The sequence below is a fragment of the Polyodon spathula genome, chromosome 28 (genome assembly GCF_017654505.1).
Source record: "Polyodon spathula isolate WHYD16114869_AA chromosome 28, ASM1765450v1, whole genome shotgun sequence".
Lineage (NCBI taxonomy): Eukaryota > Metazoa > Chordata > Actinopteri > Acipenseriformes > Polyodontidae > Polyodon > Polyodon spathula.
Genome location: NC_054561.1, coordinates 9,197,405 through 9,210,965, shown reverse-complemented (window position 1 = coordinate 9,210,965; position 13,561 = coordinate 9,197,405). Strand labels below are relative to the sequence as shown.

The following is a 13,561-nucleotide window of genomic DNA, read 5'->3' as shown; positions in this document are numbered from 1 at the left end:
CCTCTACAGCTGGCCCAAACGTATGACCTGGGGATATGGGTGCGTCAAGCATCACGGCCTTATCCGCATCAGAGACCCTGGCTTGAGACAGCCATAGCTATCTACGAGCCACCACCAAGGTAGCCAGGCTCCGGCCAAGGGCTTACCCTTAGAGACCAGAGACTTGCAGCAGTGTGCTGGACAGGAGGTACAGCTCCGTGGCCACAGGCTCGCGGAGCAGGGCCTCGCGCAGTACACCATTCAAATATGCAGTAAGCACACTCGCTGTATTAGCCAAGCAAGTAGCCTGCGCTTATGCTGCGTATGCTCGCTTCAAATTTGTCTCCGTCACCCTGCATTGGGGGTTTGGGCACGCCAGGTCTCTAATAAGACCGCACACCGGCGGGGCCTTAACCGGGGCTGCAATGGTGGAGTCTACCGTGGGGAATCCCGTCAGGACAATCTTATCTGCGCCTTCCAAGGAAGCGAGCGATGTGGCCTGTTTGAGCACACTGGCTCCCGAGGCCAGGAGATCCCAGGAGGAGCATACATCCTCCAAAAAATCTGGGAAAGCCAGGATCCTCTGAGGGCGGGGAGCCAGCGCCTGCGTCTGGAAAACAGACTAGCGTGGTTCAGCCGCTGGCGTCCAGGGGACCTGCAGAAAAGCTGCAGCACGTCCCATGAGTGCCGAAATGGAGCTGGACAGCTGGGTGGTACTGGCCTTTGAAACATTCTTAGAACCAGGCTCTTCCTCGGCAAGGGTCTCACCTACCTGCATCTTTGAGGAGAAAGAAGCCCCTTCACCCAAGATCGTTATGGACAGCGTGTCCTCCTGTGCCAGCTGAGACGACCATGCCCACCCCTCCTGCACTCCCATGGGAGGGGGGAGGGGGGGGGGGGGGGGGGGGGGGGGGGGGGGGGCGATTGGGGCTGCTGGACCTGGACAGGGGCCTGTGGCGCCTCTCTGGCCAAAAGCTCCAGGACCTGGGTCATCTGGGCCTTGAGGTCTATAATGTCCCTTGCCTGCTTGGAGCGCTTCACCCGTCGTGGAGATGGGGAGTGACTGTGGGCAGCCTGTGCATTGGGAAAGCCCGACAGGGGTCCCTGGGACAGGTCATCTGGGGCGTCCCGAGCCGCTGGCGATCTGGCCATAGGGGACACGGAGCTCGCCCTTTTGGCTCTTTCTAGCCCGGCCTCCTTCAGTTGGGGCTGAAGGGCCTCACAGACACAACCTAGGCCTGGCCTTGCGCACCAGTACTGGGGCACTGTTTGCACTGTGTCGAACACCGGCAAATGTCAGCATAGTGTACACAACCACTGGTGTTGTAGACCAGTGCCTACGCAACCAGCGCAACATGCACCGCATGCACTGTTTGCACCGTGCGTCCCAAGCGCCGTGCGTACCAGGGGGTGGGAAGGGGAGGGGGGGGGGGGCTCAGATTGTCAGAATACTTCACATAGCCGTGAAGTGGTTCAGAGATGGCATAAAATATGATGGCTGTGTGCCGGTATATGCCCAAGGTTTATTATTTTGTGTCTTCCTGTCTTCAACCAGGTCCATAAAACTGTATTTAAATAGGGCTGAGGCCTGTCTGACAGACTGTTCCTGCCTTGTGTGTTACCATAATATTTTATATTTTAATAATATAGTATTTTGGTTAATTTTATATGTTGTTTCCTCCAACTTACTTCTGCCGTCGCTCCAGTATGTAAGTATGTGTGTGTGTGTGTGTGTGTGTGTGTGTGTGTGTGTGTGTATATATATAATTTTAAACGTGCTGCAAGGTGGACAGATACAAACCTCTTGGTGTATTTTAACATGTTTTGTTGTATTAAGTTTGAGATTTAAAGAATAAATAAGTCTTGATAATTATACTTATTACTTGTATTGTTCATTAAAAAAAACATTTTAGAGGTTTGTATTATTATTATTATTATTATTATTATTATTATTATTATTATTATTATTATTATTAAGCATTGCAGATCTAATTCCATTTTTAAATACAAATTTGTACTTCTGCTTGTTCATTTTCCAACGTTTTGCATGCCGTTTCCTTGATAACCAGTGCATATAAAAAGACTGTAATAATACTTTCGCCTTATACTTGAAGGTGTACAATACAATGCAATTTTGTTAAAAAACAAACATTTTACTTAGTTCCCCACGGACACACAACATTGTAGTATAGCTCCTGGAATGTTTAAATTGAGTTACGATGTTGCTACAAGGTTGCGTGTTAGTGGCATCTTAATGACCGCATGAAGCATGTGAACGCTGGTCTCAAATAATCGCCAGGTCTTCAATACGCGCCGGCTTTATTAGGAGTCGATTTATGAAGCCGTCACGTGGTAAGAAAATGTTTTTTTTTTTTTGTTTATGTGTATTGTCACCTTTTTACTTGCCACACAGGCTCTCACGGGTTCTTCTCCCTTCCGAATCACAACTCAACACACAGGATTCTACTGAAACAGCGCTCACTTTTAATAAACACAAAATGAAATAAACACAAAACAAACACCTAGCTCCTATTTGGAGCACTCACTAAACAAACAGGAACCTAACTATCACGCAGGACGGCTAAACCGTTTACCTGCCACAAACGTTCAAAAACACACCCTTACACAATACCTCAATACGACTGCTCACTCACACAGTCGGGCTCTTCTCTCAGCAGCAGCCTGGAACAGACTGGCTGCCTCTCTTAAATACCCTGCACCTGGCTCTAATTTACAATTACCACCAGGTGCAGGGGATTACTAAACAATAAAACAATTACCCAATTAAACCCCATAACACCCAAATGTGCATTCTCACCAGGTTTTTAGCAGGGAAGGATTTTAACCCCCTCCCTGCTATCTCACAGTATATATATATATATATATATATATATATATATATATATATATATATATATATATATATATATATATATATATATATATATATATATATATAATCAGTTTGTTTATAGTATAGTAGTATAATGTTTGGATTTTGCTGTTAAATGCAGATCTTTATTGACACAAAAATATTACCAGTATTCGGAAAATGTGGTTTAACCATAGATGTAGGTCACTATCATAGTTGTAATTTGACCAATGTATTCAGTTTGTCTGGACATATGCTTTTTTAAATATACAAGGTGATTAGAAAATTGCATTGGTCTGGTGAACTTACTTTCTGATCACCCTGTAGATATCATATGTGGTTTGCATTTTATGAGTATAGTGGTTTGGTATCCTGTAATACTCTAGGATACTACGATGGATAATATGGTATTAACATGAGGAGGTTTATGTATGTGTGTCACGTGACCATTGTTATCATGCACATTCAATTATCACTCATGGTAGAGCTTGCCTGCATGCTATGCCATGTAAATTAACTAAATAATGTGTGCTTAAATGATGCCCTTTTCTGATAGTAAATAGGGCAGTAAACTTTTTATCATGCATGCTAGGCTCACTGCTAAATGCACATGCTACATCAAAATGTACTGCCCCTCAGTAAATTAAGCCCAATGCCTGGTAATTTACATAGCCCTTGATGAGGTGTCTAGTAGATAGAAACCATTATTCTTAAGCATTATGTTTTACCTGATATGAGGCGCTTTCTAGTTCTTTGCCATCATATTCATAATTATATAAGGCTCCTCTTCTAGATTGGTACAGCTTTCCTCCATGCCAACCATTATCAGGTCTTTTTGCACGACAAACATACAAGTAGATGGCCCAAGAAGTTGAAAATGCTCCCTTAACTGCATCTATTAGAAGGACGGAAGAATCCGTTAGATGGAAAAAAAACTTTCTTGTTCAGTTAGAATGAGAACCCAACAACAGTGGCATGATGGGATTTTTTTTTTTTTGCCACTGGGACAAATGTCAGGGCGCCCCTGAAGTTAGAAACTGGTTTGTTTTTTTGGCAGTGTCAGCAGTGATTTCCTGTATACTGTATAACATTTGTTCATACTTAAACACAATATGATATATGCAAATTTTTTGCACCTTGATAGCAATTTGTTTTAAATATTACATACTGTAAGGTATTGTAATAAAAAAAAGTGTGTTCTATAAAGTTCTAGAAACGCGTTCGAGTTCATCTGTGCCCTTGCCCTATAATAACCCGTATCTTATATAACTTGTTTTTGTCACGTTTATATAACTTGTTTTTGTTAGAATGTTCTAGGGAAAGGGATGGTTTATTCAGAGGGCCGAGCCTCGAGGGAGTGATCTGGCCAATTACTCTCTCGCATGCAGAAGCCTAACTTGGTAAGTTATAAAGGACGGGGTTCTTCCCTGCTCTGATGAGAGTCAGCCGTGAGGATTAGCGCGCAGTCCTGCTCGGTATTTTTTGGAGACAGCTGCTTTCTCTTACCAGGGTCGAAGGGCTCTCCCGATCTGCTTGGAAGGGTAAGAATTAGTTCAATTGCGTCTCATGGATTGTATTGATCTGTGATTAATATAATCTTTGTATGTAACCTTGTTGGGTTGTGTCCCGTTAGGGATATCGTTATTCGCAGTATAGCATCTGTGTATGTAACTGTGTGTGTGTGTGTGTGTGTGTGAAATAATAAAGGACCTTTTGAAATTACTCTGTGAAGTAATTGTCTTATTTACTTCCACATCAACTTCCTTTTAAATTTAAAGTAATTAAATTTCACACAACATTATTGGCGTAGTCGGCAGGATCATAAAAGGAAGTTTGGACGTAAATAATCACAATGTTTAAACGCAAGAATAAGGAGCTTGAGCCTGAGGTGCTGCCTGAATGGGATGAAACCATTTATAGTGATGGGGCACAAGAATTAAGAAAGGGCGGAGGGCTGCCAGAATCTTGGTTTAAACTATTGAAACAAGCAAAACCTGAACAATTAACAACATGTCTAAAGAAAGTACCATTTGGTAATAAAGATCCAATACGAGCATTGCAACGTAGATTATGGATTGTGTATACGGCTTACCGCATTAAGGATGAGGAGTTGGAACAAGTAAAAAAAAGGCAAGAATGGCAAATAGTAGAATTGTCTGATGCAATGGGACGTGCATCCCTTGCACAGGCACAGTGTGATGTTTTGCGAGGAAAGTTACAGCAAACGACAGGAATGGCAAACAGGGCTGCGGTGTATATTGCTATAGTTAATGCTAAAAAAAAGAAAACGCAGAGTAAGCAAAAGAACAATTAAAGACTATGTGGCAGCGGGGGTATTGAAAACCTATACTACAGCATGGAATAACCCGATTTGGCCAGTAAAGAAATCTAACGGTACATGGAGAATGACAGTAGATTATCGTGAGTTGAATAAACATACACCCCCGTTAACTGCTGCAGTACCCGATACTATTAGTATTATTGAACGGGTGCAGCAGCATGCTGGCACATGGTATGGAGTAATTGATTTAGCAAATGCTTTCTTTACTATACCAATACCAGAAAATAGACAAGAGCAATTTGCATTTACATGGGAAGGAAGACAATATACTTTTACTAGATTGCCACAGGGATATTTACATAGTCCTACGATATGTCATCGAATAGTGGCTGAACATTTGGATGAAATAAACTTGGTATTTGGTAATTGCTGTAATGAGGGAAAAGGGGTGGGAAATAAATCCCACCAAGATACAGGGACCTGCAACAGTAGTGAAGTTTTTAGGAATACAGTGGAACAAGGGAGAGAGAGAAATCCTACCTAAAGAACGAGCTAAAATCTTAGAATGTATCGTACCACAGACTAAAACTGACGTGCAGAGGTTTATAGGATTATTTGGATATTGGCGACATCACATACCACATTTAGGACAAATCCTATAGCCTCTATATAAGGTAACACGTAAAAAGAACACCTTTGAATGGGGACCGGAACAGGACACAGCGTTCCGATTAGCACAAGAGGCTATACAGCAGGCGGTATCTTTAGCTAAGATATTGTCGGGGCCAGTAGAATTACAGGTGTTTGCTGATAATCAGTATGCCAACTGGTCACTATGGCAAAAGCAACAGGGTAAAAGACGTCCTTTAGGGTTTTGGTCACGGAAACTACCAGAAGTCGGAGCAAGATATACTCCGTTTGAAAGACAACTTTTAACTTGTTATTGGGCACTTATGGATACTGAGCAATTAACAGTGGGACGAGAAGTAATATTAAGACCTAAAATACCTATTTTAACATGGGTAAATAGCAACCCCTCTACGCACAGAATAGGAGGGGCTCCGGAAAGCAATATTATTAAATGGAAATGGTATGTGGCAGACCGAGCCAAGCCAGGACCAAAGGGGGTATCAGTATTGCATGAACAGATAGCAGAGATACCCGAAACAGGAGAGCTTACTATAGAGGTTAAACCTTTAGTAGAATCACCGGTAAAATGGGGATGTTCTTATGATGCATTGAGTAAAGAGCAAAAGAAACATGCATGGTTTACCGATGGTTCAGCAAAGTTTATCGCTGGACAAAGAAAATGGAAAGCAGTGGCATTCAATCCAGAAACAGAACAGATCTTAGAAAAGGTAAGGACAGGACATAGCAGTCAATGGGCAGAATTACAGGCAGTAGTGTTGGCTTTAGATCAGGAAGGAATTACTGAGTGCAGAATTTATACTGATTCCTGGTCTGTAGCAAATGGGCTGTGTGTATGGATGCCAACTTGGCAACAACAGGGATGGAAAATAAAAACTAAAGAAGTGTGGGGAAAAGAACTGTGGGAAAAAATATGGGAGAAGGTCCAAACTATGCAGGTGACAATTACACATGTAGACGCACATACCAATTTGATTTCTGGAGAAGCTCTTCACAATGCAATGGTAGATTCTATTGTACATAATATGCCAATTGAAGTACAAAAACCGACAGAGTGCCCTGATGTAGCTGAATGGGCACACATAAAATCGGGACATTGGGGAGTGCAAGCTACACGTGAATGGGCACGACAGCAAGGAATTTATTTGTCAATAGATGAAGTAAAATCGGCTGTGTTACAATGTGATACTTGTCAGCATTTCCGAAAACAGGGATTACCACAGATCATTCAAGGTCAAATTGCACGAGGGAAAGAACCGAACCAAATCTGGCAGATAGATTTTATTGGACCCCTGCCAGAATCTAAAGGATGTAAATATGTTTGTACTGCAGTAGACACGTTTACGGGAATTGTGGTGTGCCTTCTGTGTAGACGAGCTAATCAATTTAGTACACTCGCATGTTTGAAGTTAGTAGAGACTTATTATGGGACGCCATTGCAAATACAGTCAGATAATGGTACGCACTTTACAGGAGGAAAAGTACGTGCGTGGGCAACAGACAAACATATTGAATGGATATATCATATCCCATATTATCCTCAGGCAGCGGGATTAATTGAACGTATGAATGAGTTATTGAAAATGCAATTAAGAAAATTAAGTAGTGACAATACGCTGAGAGGATGGAAGGATCGATTGGTTTTAGCAGTTCAAATATTAAATAATCGACCAGTGGCAGCAGGACAAACTCCATTGCAACGCTTAGTGCACCCCGTGATAAAGATGACACAGTGTGAACAGGGCCCCATTAAAATGTGGAAGATAGACCCAGAAGCGTCAATTCCTATTCGAGGCACCCCAGGATCAGCAGGGCTTGATTTAAAAAGCTTGCAGACTTGTATATTAATACCACATGAAGTAGTGAAAATAAACACAGGGTTAGGATTGGAATGTCCGGAGGGAACTTACGGACATGTTCTTCCTTGATCAGGGTTAGCATTAAAAGGAGTGATTGTGATGGCAGGGATTATTGACAGAAATTATCAAGGACCTCTACAGGTGGTATTGCAAAACACGTCAGAGGTCCCAATTGTCCTAAACAAAGGAGACAAGATAGCACAATTACTGATAAAACCATATAATATGAATGATGTCACAGAATAAACCCTTAACTAACACAGCTAGAGGAATAGGAGGGTTTGGGTCCACGGACATTAATGGAGCTAAAGTGTGGGTACAACAGGCGGAAGGACCGCCACAATCGGCAGATGTGATTGCAGTAGGAAAAGATAATACGGTAGCAATAATGAAACCTGGTGAAGAGGGCTGGGAACATGTCCCAGCTACTAAATGTTATATAAGAGAAAACTAATGAGTTGTGAGTGTGTATGTTTGTTTGCAGATTCACCATGAAGCACTGGGTATGGTGAACGAAGGCGATATTGGCAGTGGTGGGGATGCTGCAGGCCTGGTCTCCAGGACATCAATTAACAAAGCTGGATCGGGTCACGCTGAGCTGGAATAACTACACCAAAACCCGAACCCAAGATAACTTCACCTGCAATGGTAATACAAAGTGTTCATTCGCCAACGTCACTGGGACACTGTGGTGCTGTAAAAATTGCAATGTCGACAATCGACCGGCGTGTGTGGTGACGGCAGGTACCTGTGTGAATGTATCAAGTCACGTTTCCCTCTGTGTGGCAAATCGTACCTCACTTACATGCTTACAAAACATTACTGATCAAATATGTCCTAATAAGACGATATGGATAATGAACGCTACCAAGATAACTAATCGCACCACATATTTGTATGACATCTGGGTTATGCCTGATCGACCAAAGAATATGAATGCTCATGTAATACCCCTCATACATACATGTACTCGTATGGCACATCCTCTAGTCTCAACTCATGTGCACTTTACGATTAAGTTTCCTCCACTTCCTGAATGTACCTGGCGTACTAAACGTGCCTGGTATGATACCCTACTGGGGGGAACAGGGACTGGACTAGGACTCATGAACACAATTGACGGACAAGTAACGGCACATAAATTGCAAAATGTGGGCTATAATACTCGGATGGCCCTGGATAAAATTGTACAGTGGATGCCCGACGGTGCGCTCATGCATGTGTATCAAGCGTACTGGGACCGAGTAGCATCCGAGCTGGTCATAGACATAACTAACGTAACTCTACAACAGTGGCAGAACATTACCAAGTGGATGAACTGGACAGAATGTACATTACAAATGTTATATGCATCTCATCAACGTACCAAAGTACAATCATTGATTCTACGACAAAGTAATCATGAATATAAAAAATTTGGAATATTTCAGAGTTATGGGTGAATGTGGTAAAAGAGTCTACTATGTGTAACAAAACTATGTGTATAGGGAGATATGTTACGCATAATGTAACGAGAGTGACGCCTGTATGTAAGTACTATGTGCATCCTATAATTGCTGGGGGAGCTCACTGGTATCTTCAGGTTACAGGCATGTGGTTGGATACACATACTAATCAGACATATGATTTACTAGATTGTGACAAGACAGACCAAGGCATGGTTTGCTTATTAAGGACAGGATATACTAACCCATGTTTTACAGACGGACAGGGGTTGTGTGAATGGAGACGTGAGCCGTTGAGGGAAATTTTGCACGAAGTTGGCCCTCATAAATTATGTGTAAGTACGGTGCATGCCCATCCACAACTTACTTATGTGCCTTATTCTGGGTGTTTATCAGACATATATCTTTGGCATTGGGGAAATGATACTTATTTGTTCACCAATCATTCTCAGCAAGAGCTTCTCACCAGGATCCAGTGGGAAGTTCTGCATTCAGGAATTCACATTTCCCTGCAAAAACATCAAGTATTGCTGAATCGATCGTCTGAATTAGTTGACTTAGCAAAACAACATCAACACAATGCTACTGTATTAAAAATTAGAACGATAATGGCACAAAATACCATCTTAGGGTTAGGGAAAGTTATTGAACGTAATGCACAAGATGCGTGGTGGTCCATATTTGAGGGATGGTCACCAAAGGCTAAAGGAACATTAAATATATTAATCCACCCCATCTTAATATTATTGGGAATTGTATTTCTTCTGTGTGTATGGCAAATATGTTTATGTATCTATCTTCGTAGAATTACACAGCGAACAATGTATTTGGCAGTGCATAGATGAATCTCGACCGAAGGACCGAATGTAATAAAAAAAAAGTGTGTTTTAGAAAGTTCTAGAAATGCGTTCGAGTTCATCTTTGCCCTTGCCCTATAATAACCCGTATCTTATATAACTTGTTTTTGTCAGAATGTTCTAGGGAAAGGGATGGTTTATTCAGAGGGCCGAGCCTCGAGGGAGTGATCTGGCCAATTACTCTCTCGCACGCAGAAGCCTAACTTGGTAAGTTATAAAGGACAGGGTTCTCCCCTGCTCTGATGAGAGTCAGCCGTGAGGATTAGCGCGCAGTCCTGCTCGGTAATTTCTTGGAGACAGCTGCTTTCTCTTACCAGGGTCGAAGGGCTCTCCCGATCCGCTTGGAAGGGTAAGAATTAGTTCAGTTGCGTCTCATGGATTGTATTGATCTGTGATTAATATAATCTTTGTATGTAACCTTGTTGAGTTGTGTCCCGTTAGGGATATCGTTATTCGCAGTATAGCATCTGTGTATGTAACTGTGTGTGTGTGTGTGTGTGTGTGTGTGAAATAATAAAGGACCTTTTGAAATTACTCTGTGAAGTAATTGTCTTATTTACTTCCACATCAACTTCCTTTTAAATTTAAAGTAATTAAATTTCACACAACAGGTATACCACTGGTAGCTTCCCATTTCAGCTCTCTGTATCGACAGCCATTGAAAGGATCTTCTCCAAACCACCCACTCTGACATTTACACTGTTGTTCATGCAACAAAGTTCTGCAGTCAGTATTAGGGGGACATGAGTTATTGCCAGGGCTGCACCCATCCTGACATTCACCATCATGACAGATCTCATCAATCTTGCTAGCAGAGTTCTTTGTACACATTGTGCAATGGGGCGGGGTAACTGCAGTACAGGGCTCATTGTTGCAATGATAAGTTTTACGAACTTGTCCATCAGAGAAAGCCCAGCTATCCTTGCAATTTGCTGTGCAAACAGTTCCACTGGTATCAGATTTGCACTGGGTAAGTCCATTCTCAGGCTGTGTATAGCAGACAGGCAAATGGTTCCATTGGCTTTGGGTGCATCTGACAGAATTTGGAAAAGCCTGATAATTATTCTCACAAAGTATCGGAATCTCTTGCTTTTCAGTACTGTGATATGGCTTCATACAAAATCTGTTGGAAAGCAAGTCTGCTTTGAGGGCTCCACAACCATTATTATTATACAGACTCCATTGTTCATGCATTGTTTTCTTAAATTCCTGTTCTCCAATTTTTATTTGGTCAGATTCATTGAAAACATCAAGTATTTCAACCATACTAAGTGGGATTCTTTCTCAAGAGCAAACATGTACTTCACAAAATAATCTGTTTTGTTGGCATATAATTCCGAACAGACTACAATGGCTTTTGGCTGTCTTGAAAGCAGAGTGTTACGGTAAGTATCCAGAATGTTAGACTCATCTCCAAAACCAGTGCTCTTCATTAAGTCATTATATTTGCTAGAAAGGAAACGGAATGATGTGCTGGAGAGTTGCTGTTTCATTTCATAAATAAACAGTGGTTTTGTTATTTCCCCATTTTCATGTAATTTAGACTGCTGATTTATACACTGAAATTTAGAGATTGTGTCACTGTACTTAACAAAAATCCACTCAATCTGAGATTCTAAAGATTCTGTCAGGAGTTTTGTATACTCTTTCAAATCCTTAATGCTGAAGAAAATGGAAGTGAGATCTGGAACGGGCTGGATTACGATGCTATCTATTTTATTTTTAATAATCTCCCAGTCAAAGTCATCTAATATCTTTTCCTCACAGGTCACACCATAAAGCATCTTATCACACCTACAAAATTCCCCTGTTGTGTCTGGAATAGGTTTGCATATTCCATTGTGGCAAGGTGATTTCGAGCAGGCAGGGTTTTCTATTTCTTCTTTACCCCTTAAAAGGATGGTATAGGTGGTATCCTTTTGGAAAATTATTATTATTATTACCTTTATCTTCCATTTGAATGTAGTCATGTGGTGACCACGCTCCATGGAACCCAATGACATTATTCATAATTTCATTATTAAACACTGATGTCATTGTGTGATAAACCTCATTTGAAGTCTTATATATGCAGTCTTGTCTATGTAATCTATGTACAGGAACTAATCTACTAATCAACTCGTCTTCTCTGTTGGTTATTTGTTGTTTAATTTGTTCATTTATGTCAATCCCCTTTTCTCTGTGAAAGATGAACATGTTTGCTTTATTTTTAATCTCAAGTTCAATATATTGTCCTGCTGCATATTGGCCATTTGTACCTTTGTCATAGACAATAACCTTCCAGCCATACCAGTCAAACTTCTTCTGTAGATGTTGCTTAATTTGAGATGCCAGATCCCTATTTGTAGACCATCCTTGTAACCCAATCTCTTTAACATCTTCTATTACCTGTTCTTCATATTACTCAATGCATTCAACCATGGCTTCTTCTATAGCCAACAGCACATCATTGAATTTATTTGCAGTGTCCCGAGTCTTGGGGGCACCGTCATAGCCTTTAAGTGCATAGTAATACAGATTGAGCTGCATGCCTTTCAGCATCAGCGATGTGAAGTGGCTTGCAAACTGCATGAACACCTTGAAATCCCTTTAAATATTTTTATTGACAAGCTTTAATAGGTTTTCCTTGAGTGAGAAATCCTTTTGAGTTAGATATCTGTAGAAGTTGGTGACACTGCCCTCTGTTCCAGTGCTTTCAAAGAAAGTGGTAAATTTCTCTGCCAGTCTAGTCTTTTCCTCATCTGTTTTAACTGCTGAAGCACTTGTCATGAACTCATTGAATTTTTCCCAGGCGTTCTCTATGTTGCTTTCATCTTGTGAGTAAACACTGGCATAGGTGTTCCTCTGTATATCACGTTGCAGGGATGTCATTTGCAATGCAATGGAATCCAGCTTTTTGTTCACTTCTGCAAACTGTTCCTTAATAAGTGACAAAACAGGGTCCTCCTGGGGTGTGAAGGCTAAAATACAGCTAATCAAGGATCCTACAAAACTGAAAGCAGATAGGACTTTGGACAGAGTATTGACACTTTTCAAAACTATGGAAACAGTTTTGCCTGGGAAAGTCTGACTGCTGCTGTCTTTTGTGTCACGGCACCTGCTGGATACAGCTTCTCCACAAGCTCCACAGCCCCCTTTTCTGGGTCCTTTGACATTGTATTCCACGTTTGAATCATTGAAATGAAACTTGGTAGCGGTCAGTGACTTTTCCACTTGGTTTATTGTTTCTTCTGAGAGATCTGCACTGGACAAACCTCCATACAAGATAAAATATAGGATAGTGATGAACCACTTTGTTACAGGCATGATTGTTTCTGTGAAAAAAAAGAAACAACGTATTAAAGGTTTTTATTTATCCAGGGTCAATGGACTTTAGGAAGCATTTATTTTAGAAAATAATTTTAATCAGTAATTTACTATAGTAGTACCTGAGCGGTGACATCAGACCCGGAACAGAAACACACAGGCAACAGTACTGCTGTATGAAACATGCTATTATTATGTATTAAATACATACAATAAAAAGGTTAAAACAAATAAAATCATACAAAACAAAACATACAAAACAAAATGTCCCGTTGACCAAAATAAATAGACACTAAAAAACATGGTGAGACAGA

The 13,561-nt window shown here is 41.2% G+C and overlaps 1 pseudogene; it reads right to left on the bottom strand.

Moving 5' to 3' along the window:
* Positions 1-292: 292 nt before the first annotated feature.
* LOC121301775 lies at positions 293-13,096 on the bottom strand (annotated as a pseudogene).
* Between the last annotated feature and the right edge of the window lie 465 nt (positions 13,097-13,561).